The sequence below is a fragment of the Neofelis nebulosa genome, chromosome 9 (genome assembly GCF_028018385.1).
Source record: "Neofelis nebulosa isolate mNeoNeb1 chromosome 9, mNeoNeb1.pri, whole genome shotgun sequence".
NCBI classification, from domain to species: domain Eukaryota; kingdom Metazoa; phylum Chordata; class Mammalia; order Carnivora; family Felidae; genus Neofelis; species Neofelis nebulosa.
The window spans coordinates 101160631-101176792 of NC_080790.1; the positions used below are offsets into that span (position 1 = coordinate 101160631).

Sequence of the window (16162 nt, forward strand, 5' to 3'; positions counted from 1 at the left end):
CCACAGCATCATCTCCTTTGGAAATAGCCATTTCAGAGGCTTGAAAACATTCAAGCTTTCTCTGATCAACCTATATTTTGAAATGCCTTCAGATCTTGTTAACTTATTCTTCAAAACCTCTGGAATAGTGATTTTAAAAATTGCACATTGAAGATCCATTTGATGTTTCAGAACAGTCTGAAAGAATTCAGAGCCAAGTCTAGTGCCAGGACGTATGTGAACAAGTTGTTTAATAATAATGACAGTAACATCAGCAATACTAATACTGGGTAACAAATTTGAATGGTCACTAGTTGCTAAGGACTAGGTTAAGTTCTTCACCTCTGGTCCTCAGAGCAGCCTTATAAACAGGTTTTATTATCATCCCATTGTAAAAATGAGAAAGTCAAGGCCTTAGGAGGTTAAACAATTGCCATAAATTAGGTGTTAGATTTGAGACTCAAAAGTACATCCTTTAGGGGCTCCTGGGTGGCTCAGTCAGTTAAGCATCCGACTTTGGCTCAGGTCATGATCTCACAGTTTGTGGGTTCAAGCCCCTGCATCGGGCTCTGTGCTGACAGCTCAGAGCCTGGAGCCTGTTTCAGATTCTGTGTCTCCCTCTCTAGACTCTGCCCCTCCCCAACTCATGCTCTGTCTCCCTCTGTCTCAAAAATAAATAAACATTAAAAGTACTTCCTTTAACAACTGGAAATACTGCCACTTCTAAGGATTAAAAATGTGGTGGGACAATAAAAGAAAAATTAATGCTTTTCTTATGGCTTTTAAACAGGCCATAGGCAATTCCACAATTCTTTGGAAAATGAAGAATGGAATATTTAACTGCTGGAAGTTAAGGATACTACCTCTTGTTTTTATGCAGGAGTTCTGGATAAATGTGTTGCAGACTCAGTTCACCCTTTAATATAACCATACCATCTAAAAAGGATCATAGGATCCTAAGAAGAACTCAGTGCCAAACCATATTTTACATATTTGCAAGTCATACAAATTTGTGTCTTTGAACAGGGATTTGGTTCTGTGGTATCCTAAGATCCTGAGGCGTTGATGAGGAGAGAAGTGAGCCTAAAACATCTAGCAGAGGCAGCTTGGCCAGGGTGAGCCTGGATGCTCCCCCGACTTCTCCCTCTTCCTTCCAACCCATCCCCTGCCTCAGAGCAGCTCTACTTTTAGCTGATTTATGTTTCTGTTTGGAATGAGATTTTTTTTAAGGTGTTTGCTGTTTTCAAAGGTTTCTCAGAGCCTTTCCATAAACACCCAAGGTGAAGAATCATTTGTGAAACACGTCCTTTTATTTACCTAAACTTTAGCCTCTTCTGCCAACTTAAGAGCTCTAGCACTTAGAAAGGCATCTAAGTTATTTGGCTAACATATGATTTGAATGCTTTGGAAAGATAAAGTCTATAATTAAGGGATTGCCTAACAATGGATCTGTGGGAACCGAAGGGCATTTTTGCAAAAGTGTGCAACCACAGGGAACCTCAGGTGAGCTATACTGCATTCAACACTTGTCATACACTGGGGACATTCATTAACTTTAATTAGGGCCATAAAGACATGCCTAAAGGAAAAGGAAATGCTCATTTTAAGATAACATTGTGGTCACTCCCTTATTTCTTGCTGAAGTCTAAACCAAGAAAGGGAACTTTTTTCTTGACCTTTATTTAAACAAGGAAGCAGGAGAGAACAATTCAGACTGGGCCAGGTGCCCTGTATTCAATGGCCTAGGAATAGCCCAGCAGCTGTTTCTATGCCAACTGTGAGGTCTGTCTCCACTGAGGACAACTTCCTTATCAAAATACAGCACAAAGGTTATTTTCAATCTTCAAACTAAAATCAAAGGCCATAAGGTATGACCACTCCCAAATACCTTAGTATGAGGTTTTTAACAGTTGGCATTTCTTAGATTAGGGAGAACCATAATCATTAATCAGCCTTTAAAAAAAAAAAAAAACAAAAACAAAAAAAACGTAAAGGTGAATACAGTAAAGATTTCAAACTATCCCTCATTAAGTCGCCAAAAAGCTATTCCATTAACTGGAAGCACTTGTGCAACCATCTTGACAACATCTGAGCCTTGACAAGTTTCCTTTGGAAGGTAGGCCTTTTATGAGTGGCCTCGATAATCAGTCCTCTGCTGTTGGGACTTAAAATGCTCATCAAGTGGATACAGAGATTCCTACACACACCTCTCTGCTCAAGTCCAAGAAAGGCAAATAGAGGAGACAACTGATTACTCCACTAAAAATCAGAGACAGTTATTAGTTTGAGTGAATTTCCTTACTTCACATGCCGGGGTAAAGATATCTATAGGAAATTCAAAAGAATATTACAGGGGAAAGCGTAGTTCAAGAGGCAAAGTTCAGAACGAGTGTTTGCTTTGGCATCCTGAGGTGAAAATGTTACTGAATTACCTAAGAGCTCAAAATGCAATTGAGTGAAGTGCCATGTGTTATTTAATGCCAGATGATTGGTAGTGTCACACTGTTGTTGCATTTTAAAGGTGGCTTATTCTGAGACAATGAAAGGATAGCAGAATATTGAACGACCATTTCTTTTTTACTCTTATCTGGCCTTTGGTATAGGCACAATCCGATCATTAAACCAAAAAGCTTGGAGGGAGGTATGGAGCATGGTAAGTGATGTACAAACACAGAAAGTGATCTTGCTCCTTCACTATATTTACTCCTCTCTGACTGAACGCCTCCCAAGACCTGTCCCCAACACAGTGCCCACAAATCTATTAATTCAGGACGTCTTTCTCATTTTCTCGAGTCATTATTGTCAAATCAAAACTATTTTTCCCTGCTCCAAAATTGCCTTCCCCTTGCCTTATAGCTTTTAGTTTCCTTACGATACATCAGAACTTTACTAATTATTTATTATTTATGATATTTTACCTGAACACCTTCCTAATCCCTGCCCATCTAACAGATTCTTCAGTATAGATGTCCTTTTTCTCATTAAACTAGCAGTTAATTACTACTTAGCAATTAGCAGTTGAAAGAAAAAGTGAAGTGGGAGTTTCCAAGCCACAGAGGTAACTAAGCACATTTTTATTACTTGGGGTGTTCTTGGTTTTGCCTACCAGGCAAAGGGAAGTGATACCTCAGTGTCAGTTAACAAAAAGGCAAAACAAAAATTAACCAAAAACCCTACAAAACAAAAAACTGTTCCCTTTTATTACTAATCATTCTACTGCTAGTTCTGTGCCCAAGTCTATCCTGAGGCCCATCCTAACAGACCCAATGTACCCTCCTACAGTCCAAACTCTGGCGTTACAATATACACATGAAATTGGATTAAAATTAAACTCCAAGGCAGCTTTAACACCCAAAGGAGGTAAATTGTAACGGTGTTCTTTAAGGGGAAGGAAACAAAGTAATCACAAAGCCTAATCAGTGGAGATGGCTATTGTATTCAGGTAAGTATTTGAGTTTCCAGCCTTTTTAAGCAGCAGCTAACTTCTGCCCAGTATCTGTCCTTAATAATAACAGCAGGAGAGAATCCTCTTGAATGGAAGTCAGGCATGTGGGCTGTGCCTTAGCAACCAGGCTGGTTTCCACAAGTCAGAAATACTGGTCCATTCCAATGACCTACATGAATTCTGCATATCAAAAGTCACATCTCTCCCAAGAGGGTTTCATTACTATCAACAGAACACCATTCAGACTATCAATATCACCACTACCTACCATTATTTGAGGAGCTTTATTTGTTCAAAACACACACACACACACACACACACAGACACACACACACACACACACACACACACACACACACACACAACTGGTATTATATTAAGGCTTCACTAAAAGGAATGAAGTTTGAGTTGAGATGAAAAAAAAGCAAAAATTATCTAGGCAGAAGGAGAGGAGAAGAGGAAGAGGATTAATGTTTCCAAGGGTCTGGAGCACGAAGTGAAGGAAGGGCCCTACTGATCAGGCTGGAGACTTTAGTTTACCTGGCTCACTTCAGTGGAGGACTTTATAGACCATGGTGGGGATTCTTGTCTTTTTCCTAAGAGCCATGAGAAATGGGAAACTGCCCCGAGTGTTAAAGTTACGTGGGAGTCACATACACATACGTACTTCTGTTTTTAAAGAATCCTTCTTACTATACTCTGGAGGAGATGGGAGGGGGCCCATGGGGCAGAGGAGCCTTGCTGGGAGGAGGCCAATGCCCTAGCCTAGAAGAAGGTGAGAATGGTGGCTCAGATTAGGATGAAGACAGTGGAGATAAAGTAAATTATACAGAAGGAGAGATAGCAGGAGGTAAAATAGACATGACCTGTTGATGGCTTGATCATTCTGGGTGAGTGAAAGAGAGAACCAGAAAGACACCTGGATTCCCAGCTAGGCTCTAAACTCAATGCTTTATGGACATTATCCCCGTCAATAAAAATGGTGACCAGTCCCTAACGATCTTCCCAGGTACAGGTTAGTGTAGTGTCACAAATATGGTCATTAGAGAAAAAGACCATGGGGTCTTGAAATCTGGCCCTAATACTTAGTAATTATTTGATCTTGGCCAATTATACAAGTTCTTCACCTCTGTTTCTTCATTATATAATGAGATTAGTGTTTCACTCATCTAAAGGGTTGAGCAATATAGAGAGTGTTTAGAGAGGTATCTGGCATCTGTAAGCACTCAATAAATGTTAGCTACTATTATTATTGTCACATGGCAAGCACCAACACACACAATGTATGTGTTACCTCATGCGCTCAATAGTCCTGAAAAGCAGGTATCATCATCCCCACTTTACAGATGGGGACGTGAAGCTCTGAGAACATACCAGCACTACTCAGTTAATTTAGTGGCAAACTGAAATATGTTTTGTCTAGTTTTAAGGTTCATATTTTTCTGTTTTATCAGAATGACTAGCTTCTTTTTGAAGGTTTCCCCTGTGAGAGCAAAGGATAAAAATGACAACTTAAGTTTCTTCATTAAGCAAATGACTCCTCAAACTAGATGACCTCCCAGACTGGCATTTGTGAAAAAGAAAACAAAAAACAAAAAATAACAACAAAAAAAAACCTTCTAATCAAACATTGACATTTATGTCGAAACAGAATTCATATAACTCATCAAAAAACCATTTCTTTTTCCATGAAACTCAAAGTATTAGGAGTTACACTTCTTTGAATAAGTAATTTAAACTATGCTCTTCTCAAAAATCCGTTAGCAGGGCATTCTTGTTCATTTTCAGAGAATATTTCTTTTCCTCTTGCTGCCGACGAATAGTAAAACTGTAATGACTTTTTTTGTTGGTCCTTTTATGCGAACTTATATTTCAAAATACAATGGAAGTATATAGTTCACTGGAATCCAATATTTGCCCACATGCACATTCTATTCCAGATCAATCTCTTAAGAACAGTTAGAAATAAATGTTTTTACAAATTGTCCTATAGTCCTGTGTTCATTAAAATATAAATAGTGATGCCATCCTTTGCAAACCACTGGCAGCTTAGGCAGTTTTTAGGCAATGAAAGAGAGAAAGAGTTGGCAGAGCTGAAATCTTTTTCTTCTTTCTCATGTATTTTCACGTTTATCAGGTTGTAAAGCATTGCAAAGCCATGGCATTGGGTTCTGGAGGTGAAATGGACCCTAGCGATTATTCATATCCTCCTTCCTCCTTTTGTGGAGAACAATCTAAAATCTGGAGACTTTAAAGGACCTTTTCAAGGTCACACAGCTAGATGGTAGCTGATGGCCAACAAATATGTAGGGAGCCCAGTGACTGATAATGGCACATCAGGGAAGCTAGGAAGGATAAAAGATTTAATTACACTGGCCATTGCCTGTAGAAGTAATGGTTCATGACTCCTTAATGGTTTCTGATAACACTGTAAATATCTAGTTGAATTCTCCACCTTAAGGAAAAAAGAGAAGATGGGTGGTTTACTTCTGTGATAGGGACACATGAGGCCACTTCAACAGAAATTTCAAAGTACTAGTGTTCTAATGTAGAATTTAGTACTGCGTGGATATATATTATACATGTTTTTATTTTTATTTCTGTGAGAAATGAAAAAAAACTCTCAAAATCAAATATGCTGCATGTGAACTCTCTCTCTTTTAACAATTGATCTTAGGTTCTTCTTTAAAATGATGGCAGCCCAAGGGAAAAATGAAGTCCACTGGGTTCTAGTTATAGCTCGCCTGCTTTGATTGACTTAATCACAACACTTAATCCTGGCTCCGTGTCAGTCTACCTCCAAGCATGCATTAGGGGAAAACCTGAGACTTAATCATGAATATAGGCAAGAATGAGCTTTCAAAGTTTGTTTCACATAATATAATGCACTGTCAAATGATGTTTTCTTCCTATAATATCATTATATTGGTGCTATTTGAAGATAAATTTAACAGAATTTGTAATTAGCCTTTAGCCATACTCTAAATCATGAAACTAATGATTTGCTTGTGTTTTCTTTTTTTTTTTTTCCTCCCCAGATTATGCTTATGAGTTGTGCTATTTCAAGGTTTGTCACTTTCCCTCCTTTTTATTCCCACTGTCATCCCCACTACCACCAAGATCATCATTCTTCTTATACATTGTCACTTATAGTGTGCTACGAACAGGCAGGCACCTTTACATTCATTACCTCTTCTGCTTCTCACAGCATCCTATAATATTGGTTACATAATCACCGGTGTCCAGCTGAGGAAACTGAGGTGTAGAGGATATGTAACTTGCCCAGTTTGGTTTTTAGTTTATCCAAGACACTACAGACACTAATTGTGTGTGTGTGTGTGTGTGTGTGTGTGTGTGTGTGTGTGTTGCAGTCTCTCTCTCTCTTTTAAATGTCAGAACTCTTTTTCTTACATATTACCTACTAACAGACCTGAAAAGGCCATAAAGTATCAGAGGCCAAAGGAAAATAGCATAAAATGAAAAAAAACAAGTTGGGTGCTACAGTGATTTTTTTTTTTTTTTTCATTTGGTGTGTTAAAAAGAACTTGACCTGATGTGCTATGTCTGGTGAAGACTTGCCCAAAGCTAGCTTTGTTGTTTGTTTTACCCTGGGTAGGGAAGGCTATTATTATTATAATTTTCTTCTTAAAAGAAAGATGTAGCAGGCTTTTTCCTAGACTGTAAATAATGCCAATTCTGACCTCAGGGTCATTTAAAGGCAATTATCTATATTTACCCAGGGGAACTACATTGATACAAACCCTATTGTTTCATTTCCTTATAATATCAGTCAGATTGAGCATGTAGCCTCTGCTTTTAGAGAAACAGCTTAATCAAATAACTAATCAAATGGACAGTACTCAAGTAATTAAACACTTTAAGGAAAATGTGTTTCCATAAAATAATTGAGAATAATTGGTTATACTTTTTGAATACTCAGTTAGGGTCAGCATTATATTTTGCACACTATACATGGACTGCTTTCCTTAATCCCCAAACAATGTATAATAATGCTACTATTCCCATTGCTCACATGAGGAAGTAGAAGCACAGAGATGTTAAATAACAAACTCAAGGTCACAGACCTGGAAGTGGTAGTCCTAGGATTTGAACCTAAGCAATAAAGACCATGCCCTTAACCTCTAGGCTAAACCACCTTTCCATCTATTCAAATTAAAATCAAGAAACCAGTTGTGGTGGGCTGAAAATAGCCCCCAAATACATTCACATCCAAATATCTAGAACCTGTGAATGTTAGCTTGCATGGCAAAAGGGACCCTGCAGATGTGATCAAACTAAGGACCTAAGGACCTTGACTGTATGAGATTATCCAGGTGAGCCCACTGTAATCACATGGTCCTTGTGTGAGGAACTCAGAGGAAAGTCCATGTGATGACAAGGATGGAAGCAGATTGGAGTGATGTGCTTTGGAGTTGGACGAAGAGACCACAAGACAAATAATATAGGCAATCACTACAGACTGAAAAAGGCAAGACCTCGCAGCCTCCAGAAAGATCAGCCCTGCCAATACCTTGCCTTTAGCCCAGTTAAACTGATTTCACTTTTACTTCAAGAACTGGAAGAGAGTAAGTATGTGTTGTTTTAAGATATCAATGTTGTGGCAGTTTGTTATAGGAAACAAATAAATACATGTAGCAGTGAGAAAAACAGCTGTGCAGGAACCATGAATTCTTTGAAATGATCAGAGAAGCATTTGTGGGCAGACAATAAGAACAAGTGGAACATTTTAAAGCAGGAGCCATCTCTCTGGGAATATTCTCTATAGGGTCTATTCTAAATCTGTTCTGGCCCCTGTGTTTCTAGCCTCTGCAAAGGGCCTCAAAGAGTACCTTCTTGCAGCAATTCGATTCAAAACTAGGAACTGTAAGCCCCCTCCTGTTACACATCAAATATGTACATACTTTTGCTTAATTTCTCTTTTCCTCCTTATTGCTATGTGTTTAACACACAGCCCTGTTTAACACATGCCACTGGAATGTTCTCCCCTTTTCAGCACATGTTCGAGCACCACTTTATCATGTATTAACTGTCTAAGTAAATACTCTGTGTAAATAAACATTCTATGTAAGTAAATTCCATGTGCCTCAATCCATCATTGCTACCGGCGATCATAAGAGCACCCACTCTGACAATCTCCAGGAGCTGTTGTAAGAGTCAAACATCGCAGAACACTGAAGCCCTTAGAATAGGGCCAGCACATGCGCTCAGTGTTGGTTTCACTATGATCTCTGCGCTCCCTCTTTCACTGGTTTCCTCCTCTCAGCCAAACAGTATGTTCAATTCTCTTCATCCTCAAACAAATTATCAACCCACCTGGTCAAGGTGCCATTTTCCCTCTCTCCTTCTCTCTGGTGCCAAATTTGATCCATGCTGGTGCCTCCATTTACCATGTGCCCATTTCAGCCTGTTAGATCCTTTCTGCATCTCAAGAGAATCTAGTCCCCATACAGAATCTTCTATGGCATTTCCACGGTTGGCAACACCCACTTTGATCATTCTCTGTCAGGCTTTCAGACACTTCTTTCCCTAAGTGTCCATTTCCTCTCTCAAACTGCTGATTCCTCTAAATTGATGGTTCTCAACTGAGGGTGGTTTTGCTCCCTGCCCTCCTCCCACCTGTTGCTAGGGGACATTTGGGAATGTCTGGAGACACTTTTCATTATCAAAAACTTGGGGGAGTAGGTGCTACCAGTATCTGGTGTGTAGAGGCCAGGGATGCTGCTAAATAAACATCCTACAATGCATAGGACATCTGTCCAAAACAAATGATTATCTGGGCCAAAGTATCAACAGTGACAAAGTTAAGAAATCTGCTCTAAATAAGCCCTATCTCCAAGATCTTGCTTCGCCTGTAATTGTGTATGTTTGAGTGTATGTGTGCATATGTGTGTGTGCGTATATGTGTGTGTGTGTGCCTATGTGTGTGTGTGTGTGTATACACCTTTGGGAAAACAGCTCTTCTAGACCCAGGCTCAATTCCACACTTCACACAATCTGCAAAGCATCACCATTCCTCTGTTTGCACACCCTGATCTTTTTTTTTTTTTTAAGTTTATTTATTTATTTTTCTTTTGAGAGAGAGAGAGAGAGAGCGAGCAAGAGCCAGGGAGGGGCAGAGGGAGAAGAAGAGAGAGAATCCCAAGCAGGCTCTGTGCTGTCAGCATAAGCATGACAAGGGGCTCCATCCCACCAATCAGAGCAGAAACCAAGAGGCTGATGCTTCCCCAGGTGAGCCATTCAGGTGCCCTTGTTTGCCCACCCTGATCTTATCTTCTTCCTTCTCCACCCTATTCTGTGCCCCAGGATATTGAAGCACAGACAATATTATTAGGGATCCCTTGCCCTTGGGCCTCCAGCTGGTTTCAGCATCAGAGATTGCAGTAAGAGAGAGAGATCAAGGTAGTTAGTCTCTTTGCTCCTTTCCTAGGAGGTTGCCTTAGGCTGTGTGTGTGCTTTCTTTAACTAGATGTTATTTACGGCAATGTGACTATCTCTATAGGACTTTCTCCTTCTAGGTTCAAGTAATTGGTGTATTTTTGTTTTGTTTTGTTTTTTGTCCCTTGTCCATTCAGGTTTAGTATTGGTATAAATCAGCTGCTAAGGCCCAGATACTACCTTCTGAAGCCCCCATACTCAAATATTTGGAAACAATTCCTTTATAAATATACCCTTCTTGAATTATCTGCTTCTGAGTAGGTCATATATTTTCTGCTGTGATATACTCTCCAGCCATTGTCATTTCTCTATATGCATGACAGAACCACCAAATTTCTGGTGACCCAAATCCAAAACTTTACCATCCCCTACTCTCTTAAGCACTATATCCAATCATTTGTTAAGTCCCATGGAATTTTCTTCTACATATTTCTGACTTAAACTTCCTCTTGACCCTTTCCCACTGGCTGTTGCCCTAGTTCAATCTATCATTTCTTATTGCTATAATGATGTCCAATTTTTTTTCCAGGTATCCAATTTCCTATTTTTTCCAACTTCCAATGCTAATACCATAACCCCATGCAAGCTGCCAGGATTCTCTGGTAGCTAGAAGTGAACTCTCCTCTGTTACAAATCGTATTCTATGTCATCTTACCTCACATGGGTAACTGACTTTCATTGTTCTGTTTTAACCATAAACCTGTCTTTTGTTACTAAAACTAAGTTTCTCAGGGGCAAAATTGTGCTTTTTCACATATGTACTCCAGTATATGTACATATACTCCCAAATTAATGATATTGTCATTATACAGAAGGGCCACAATACTTGTTAAATGAAACAACGACTTTTCTGCCTTGCTTTTTAGTTGCTGAGGATAACAAATTTTTACAATTTCTGGGCTAGTATCATGGCCTTTCAGAGTTACATCTTTTTATTTATGTTTTAAGTAAGGAAGAAGAGCATATTCTTTTGCAGCAAAAGCTATAAGAGCATTCTAAATGCTTGGAAAATAAACACTGACATCAAATAATCCCACTGACTTGGAGTTAATTCACACCGTCCCCAAATAATGTGTCTCTGAAACCTTTCCCTGATTTCTCTTTCAGCAGAATTTCCATAATCAAGTTATCACTGTCTAAACAGAAAGACAGCAACGCAAAGACCGTCCTCTGCCACTTCATAAAAAGTAAATACTGACCTCTTAAGCACTCTAGCTAATCCTGAGGATATTTATTTTGTGTGTCAATATGACATAATAGAACTTTAGAACATTGACCGAAACTCATGACCATTAATTAACTGTATGATCTGGGATGAATTTCTGAGCCTCATTTCTTCAACTGTATAATGAAAATAAAAATGACATAGTTCATTAGGATATAGGGTTGAGTAACAAAAATATATATATTTCTTAATAATATTTAATGTATTATTATGTAATTAATCAAAATTAATATAACATTTTACTGTATAATTAATTATTCAAAAATTTCTTAATAACACATATAACTAATAACTGTAAATACTATATAAAACATTGCTTAATTATTCTAGTAGATTCTATATCATCTTGTCTCAATGAATGAAAAGATAGCAGCAAGTTTCTGGCTATTGAAGTTCTAGATGACAGACCATTTAATGAAGCACACCTGAATGACAATGAGTAGTAATGTCTTTCCAGTAAGCTGTGTCAAGGTGAATCCATTCGAACTGATAAACCATCTATACCTGTAGAATTCTCTTCATGTGTACAAAGAATAAGATGGGAATAGTAAGCACTCCTCTTAATGAGTGCAAACTGTTCTGCTCTATACCCTGGAAGTGAAGTAGAATATCAGGGAATATTTGAATAGCATATTCTTGATTATTTTGAAATTGTAATTGCTAAATCACCTTAAATTCCTTGTATGATACATAGAACCACTAAAAAAAAAATAATTCCATTTTAGTTCTGGGCATTAGAACTTTAGTATTATGTAAATAAAGATTTAGTAAGTAAAACACATGTAAAGCTCTAAATTTAATAGAAAGTGTTTTAGTTATGCTTAATCACGTATGCATTTACCTTACCCAGATTCAACCCTATGCTGAGGGAAGAGAGGAAAGGAAAGAGTCAGGGGAAAGGGAGGAGGGACAAGGAAGGGAGGGTATGGCAGAATGTATTTTCCAAAGATGGCTGCATTAACATTCCCCAGCCCATGTATTCTTCTGCCCTGTGACCCCAATCAAGAAGTGAAGCCTATTTCTGCATCTTCTTGAATCTAGGTGGGCCCTGTGATTGCTCTGACCAGTAGAGTTCAGTAGATGGGACACTATGATAGCTCCATCTACCCCTCTAAACTAGCTTGGCAGTTTCTGTGTTCTGCCCTTTAAAATGTTCACTGTAGGCAAAATTAGATGCCATGTAAGAAGTCCTATTACCCTGAGACTGCCATTTTGTGAGGAAGCCCAAACAGGTCATGTGAAGAGGCTGTGTGGAGAAACTTGTTCCAGTCATCCCAGACATATGAGTGAAAATACCATCTTGTATATCTGGTTCATTTCAGCCTTCAGATGACTTCAGCCCCAGCAGCCATCTAACAGCAACTGCATGAGAGACCCAAAGTGAGAACTTCCCTGCTGAGCCCAGTCAACCCACAAAACTGTGAGATATAATGCTAAATTACTTTAAGCTCCTAAGGTCTGTGGTGATTTATTTGGAACACAGAGGAAGAGTGGGGGAGGAGAAATAAGTAATTCAGCCATGTTACTGTCTTTTTGCCTATTAGTGTCAGCTGGAGTCTGCCATTCAATTTGCATGGGCTAGGGGATCTGGATCGTTTCAGTTGTACTTAGTTCCCATGCACCTTTAACACTGTGAGCATCTCATAATAGACTGAGAATAGTCTAAGAATATTTAAAGACACTGTTTTGTGTTTGTTTTGTTTTGTTTAATACAATATGGCTAAGAATATAACTTGATCACTTTATCTAGTCCTCAACTGAAGAAACAGCCTCCTTACATGAGAGGGGGAAAAGCTGGCTCTGCTGAGCTTATTGAGAAATGTAGGTCTCTAATACAGAGCTGCCTAAGACACTTTCAAGGTTAATTTTGTATTTAACATGGCTTTTGTCTTATGGGCTGACTTTAGAATCTAATATATACTATATATTGTGACAATGATATCGCCACTATTGATTATGATGAGATGATGATGATGATGGAGAAGGAGGAGGAAGACAAGGACTGTATGTCAACAAAAGAGTAGATTTTTATTTCATTTACAAATATTTTCATGTTCGTTTTTGAGACCTGAACATTAATGGTTATTAAATGAGCCATAATTTATTTTTAAAACTTTTCTATTCTTACAGTGAATAAAGTATCATTTCATTCTTAGAGGGCCCATCACCCAAAATGAAAAAAAAAAAAAAGACACTGAAACTGATCTTTATCCAGCTGAATCTAATATAAATGAATAAAAGTCCTTAAGACTTCAAAAACAAAAGGTGTAGATTCAAGTTAAAGCAGCTTTTACCAGGCCAAATCCTTTCAAGTTTTCTTTAGGGAAAAAAAAAAAAATCAAAGGCACCAACATTCTAAGAAATTGTCTTCCATAGTCAATGATCATTAATGGCTTTCTATATGTTTCATACTACTACAAGGAGACTCAACATCTTGCTAAATGTTATGAAAACATAAACTGGAATTTCTCTCTGCTCAACAGGACTGTAAGCTCCTGTGTTTATAAAATGTCTTATTCTCCATCTCTACTGTTATCGGCAAAGATAGTTTCATGAATATGCTGAATGACTGCTTCTTGTTTATATTAAACATTTCAATTGTTTTTATTTTTATTACCAAAGTTTTTTAGAGGAAAAAATAACTCAGAGCACATGGGTGGCTCAGTTGGTTAAGTGTTTGACTCTTGATTTTGGCTCAGGTCATGATCTCACGATTTGTGGGATCAAACCCCGCATTGGGCTCTGGGTTGACAGTGTGGAGCCTGCTTGGAATTCTCTCTCTCTCTCTCTCTCTCTCTCTCTCTCTCTCTCTCTCTCTCTCTCTCTTTTCTCTCTCTCAAAAATAAATAAATAAACATAAAAAATAAGATAGAATATATAGTTTGTTTGTTTTTTAAAAAAGGCCAACAAACCACTGATAACCCCAAACACCCTTGATACTAATGTTATTTGGTGTTTGCAGACCACATTATTTTCTATTCCTGTAGAGATCTTCCTTCCTTCCTTCCTTCCTTCCTTCCTTCCTTCCTTCCTTCCTTCCTTCCTTCCTTCCTCTCTCCCTCCCTCCCTCCTTCCCTCCCTCCCTTCCTTCCTCCCACCCTTCTTTTCTTTCTTCCCTTCTTTCTTTTTAACTCAAGATGTGTGTTAATAATTTTGTAACGTTACTTTCTGGCTGAATGAATAGCTCTAAGGTGATCTACATTTGCATCTCTCCCTCTCTTTTGACATATGGTAACTCTTTGACATTGCATATCTATTAGCAAAAGTCATTTTGCAGTACATTGAAGAGTATACTTAGTTCTTTTGGAAAGAGGTCAAGTAATAGTCAATCCTAAATCTCTCTCTGACAAAGTGAGAAAATAAATACAGTTTAGTACAGTGAAAAACAAAAACAGAATTTGAATGCCAGGGCTAACGTTAGCAGATCTGAAAAGGCAAAGGATGAGGATAGCCAATAGGTTAGCCACGTGGCAGGAAGGGCAATAAATATCTAAGTCAGTGGTTCTTGAGCTGCAGTCCCCAAAGAGCAGATGATCTAGAACTTTCTAAAAAAGCAAATTCTTGGACCCATCCAGATTTATTGAGTCAGAAACTCTGTGGGTGAAGCCCAGCAATCTATGCATTAACAAGCCCTTCCGGTGAGCAATTCTGAGTCACACTGCCCTACGCAAATAGTTGAAGTCTGAGTAATACTGATGTGGGCAAACAATTACAAGAATCACAGTCTAAGTTGCACATTAGAATCCTTTGGGGGGTTTTTACAACACTTTGATGACACTACCCCAGCCCAGGTAATTTAGAGAATCCCCTGGGCTGGTAGCTGACCACCTTTATTTTTTACAAGCTTCCTAGATGATGCTAATAAATAACCAGGACTGAGAATTATTGTTCTAACACATGCATCAATCCAACGATTGAGAGATAATTGACAAAGAACTTGGCTGAGAACTTTAGTATATTTGGTCGCAGTAGTTGAATAATAGTACACACATATCAAAAGAGTATCATTTTCTTTGTTTTACTTCACTGGGTCAATATGTTACAATGAGGGGAGCAATGCTTTTCAGTGTTATTCATAAACAAGTATTATTAACAGCTAATATGTTCTTTGGTCTATGACCAAAATTTAAAAAAATTTATAGACAAGGAAATCTGATGATTGCACTTATGTTTGGTAAACACCTTACTGGCCTGGAACTTAAATATAATAACTTAAAACATACAGGTGTCAACGGACACAAAGCATAAAAGTAATAGTCCTATTCCTTTCATAAGGCCAGTACAACAGTATAAACAATAAGGCAAGAGCTTACATTACCAAAAGTTTGCATATATATATATATATATATATATATATATATATAAAATCCTTATAGGGTGGTACTATAACATTTATTGGACAGTAGTAATTACTGCTTATAATGAGGACCCGAAGTTATTGGGGAACACTAAGTCTTATTCAAAATATTTTGCTTTAGAAGAAATGGTCAGACTTCTCATACAGAACTCAAAAACCACTAGCATAGAAGAAAAGTGGATAAGAAAACAAGAAATGGAATAGGCAAAAGGTTGTTTTGTTTGTTTTAAGAAGGACACAACAATCATTAAGTGTATCAGAAAATAATTTTATTGAAATCCAATTTATAAAGAATTTCTGTTTATCAAAAGTTAACATTAAGAGAGTTAAAAGGCAAAACACAAACTGAGAGACAATAATATTCACAGTCTATATCTGACATTGGACTCCTATCCAAAATATAAAAGAACTATCACAAATCATTGAGGAAGAGAAAAAACAAACAAAAACATAAAACAAGTAACCTGATTCTATACTGGGCAAAAGACTTGAAGAAGCACTCATAAAAAGAGGAGATCTAAATGACTGATAAGTATATGAAAAATTATTCAGTAGTATTCTTCTCAACAAAATCCAAATTAAAACCACAGCCAGATTCTAACACACTCCCACTAGCGTGCTCAAACTTCTAAGTTTATGTCTATGCTACGGCCTAGCAGTTCAACTCCTGATACATACCCCACATGAGTGAGTGTAATTG

General features: G+C 38.0%; 1 protein-coding gene across 1 annotated transcript in view; it reads right to left on the reverse strand.

The window, feature by feature from the left end:
* MACROD2 (mono-ADP ribosylhydrolase 2) overlaps window positions 1–16162 on the reverse strand; it is a 2059774-nt gene that overhangs the window by 1001525 nt on the left and 1042087 nt on the right. The window lies entirely within an intron of this gene.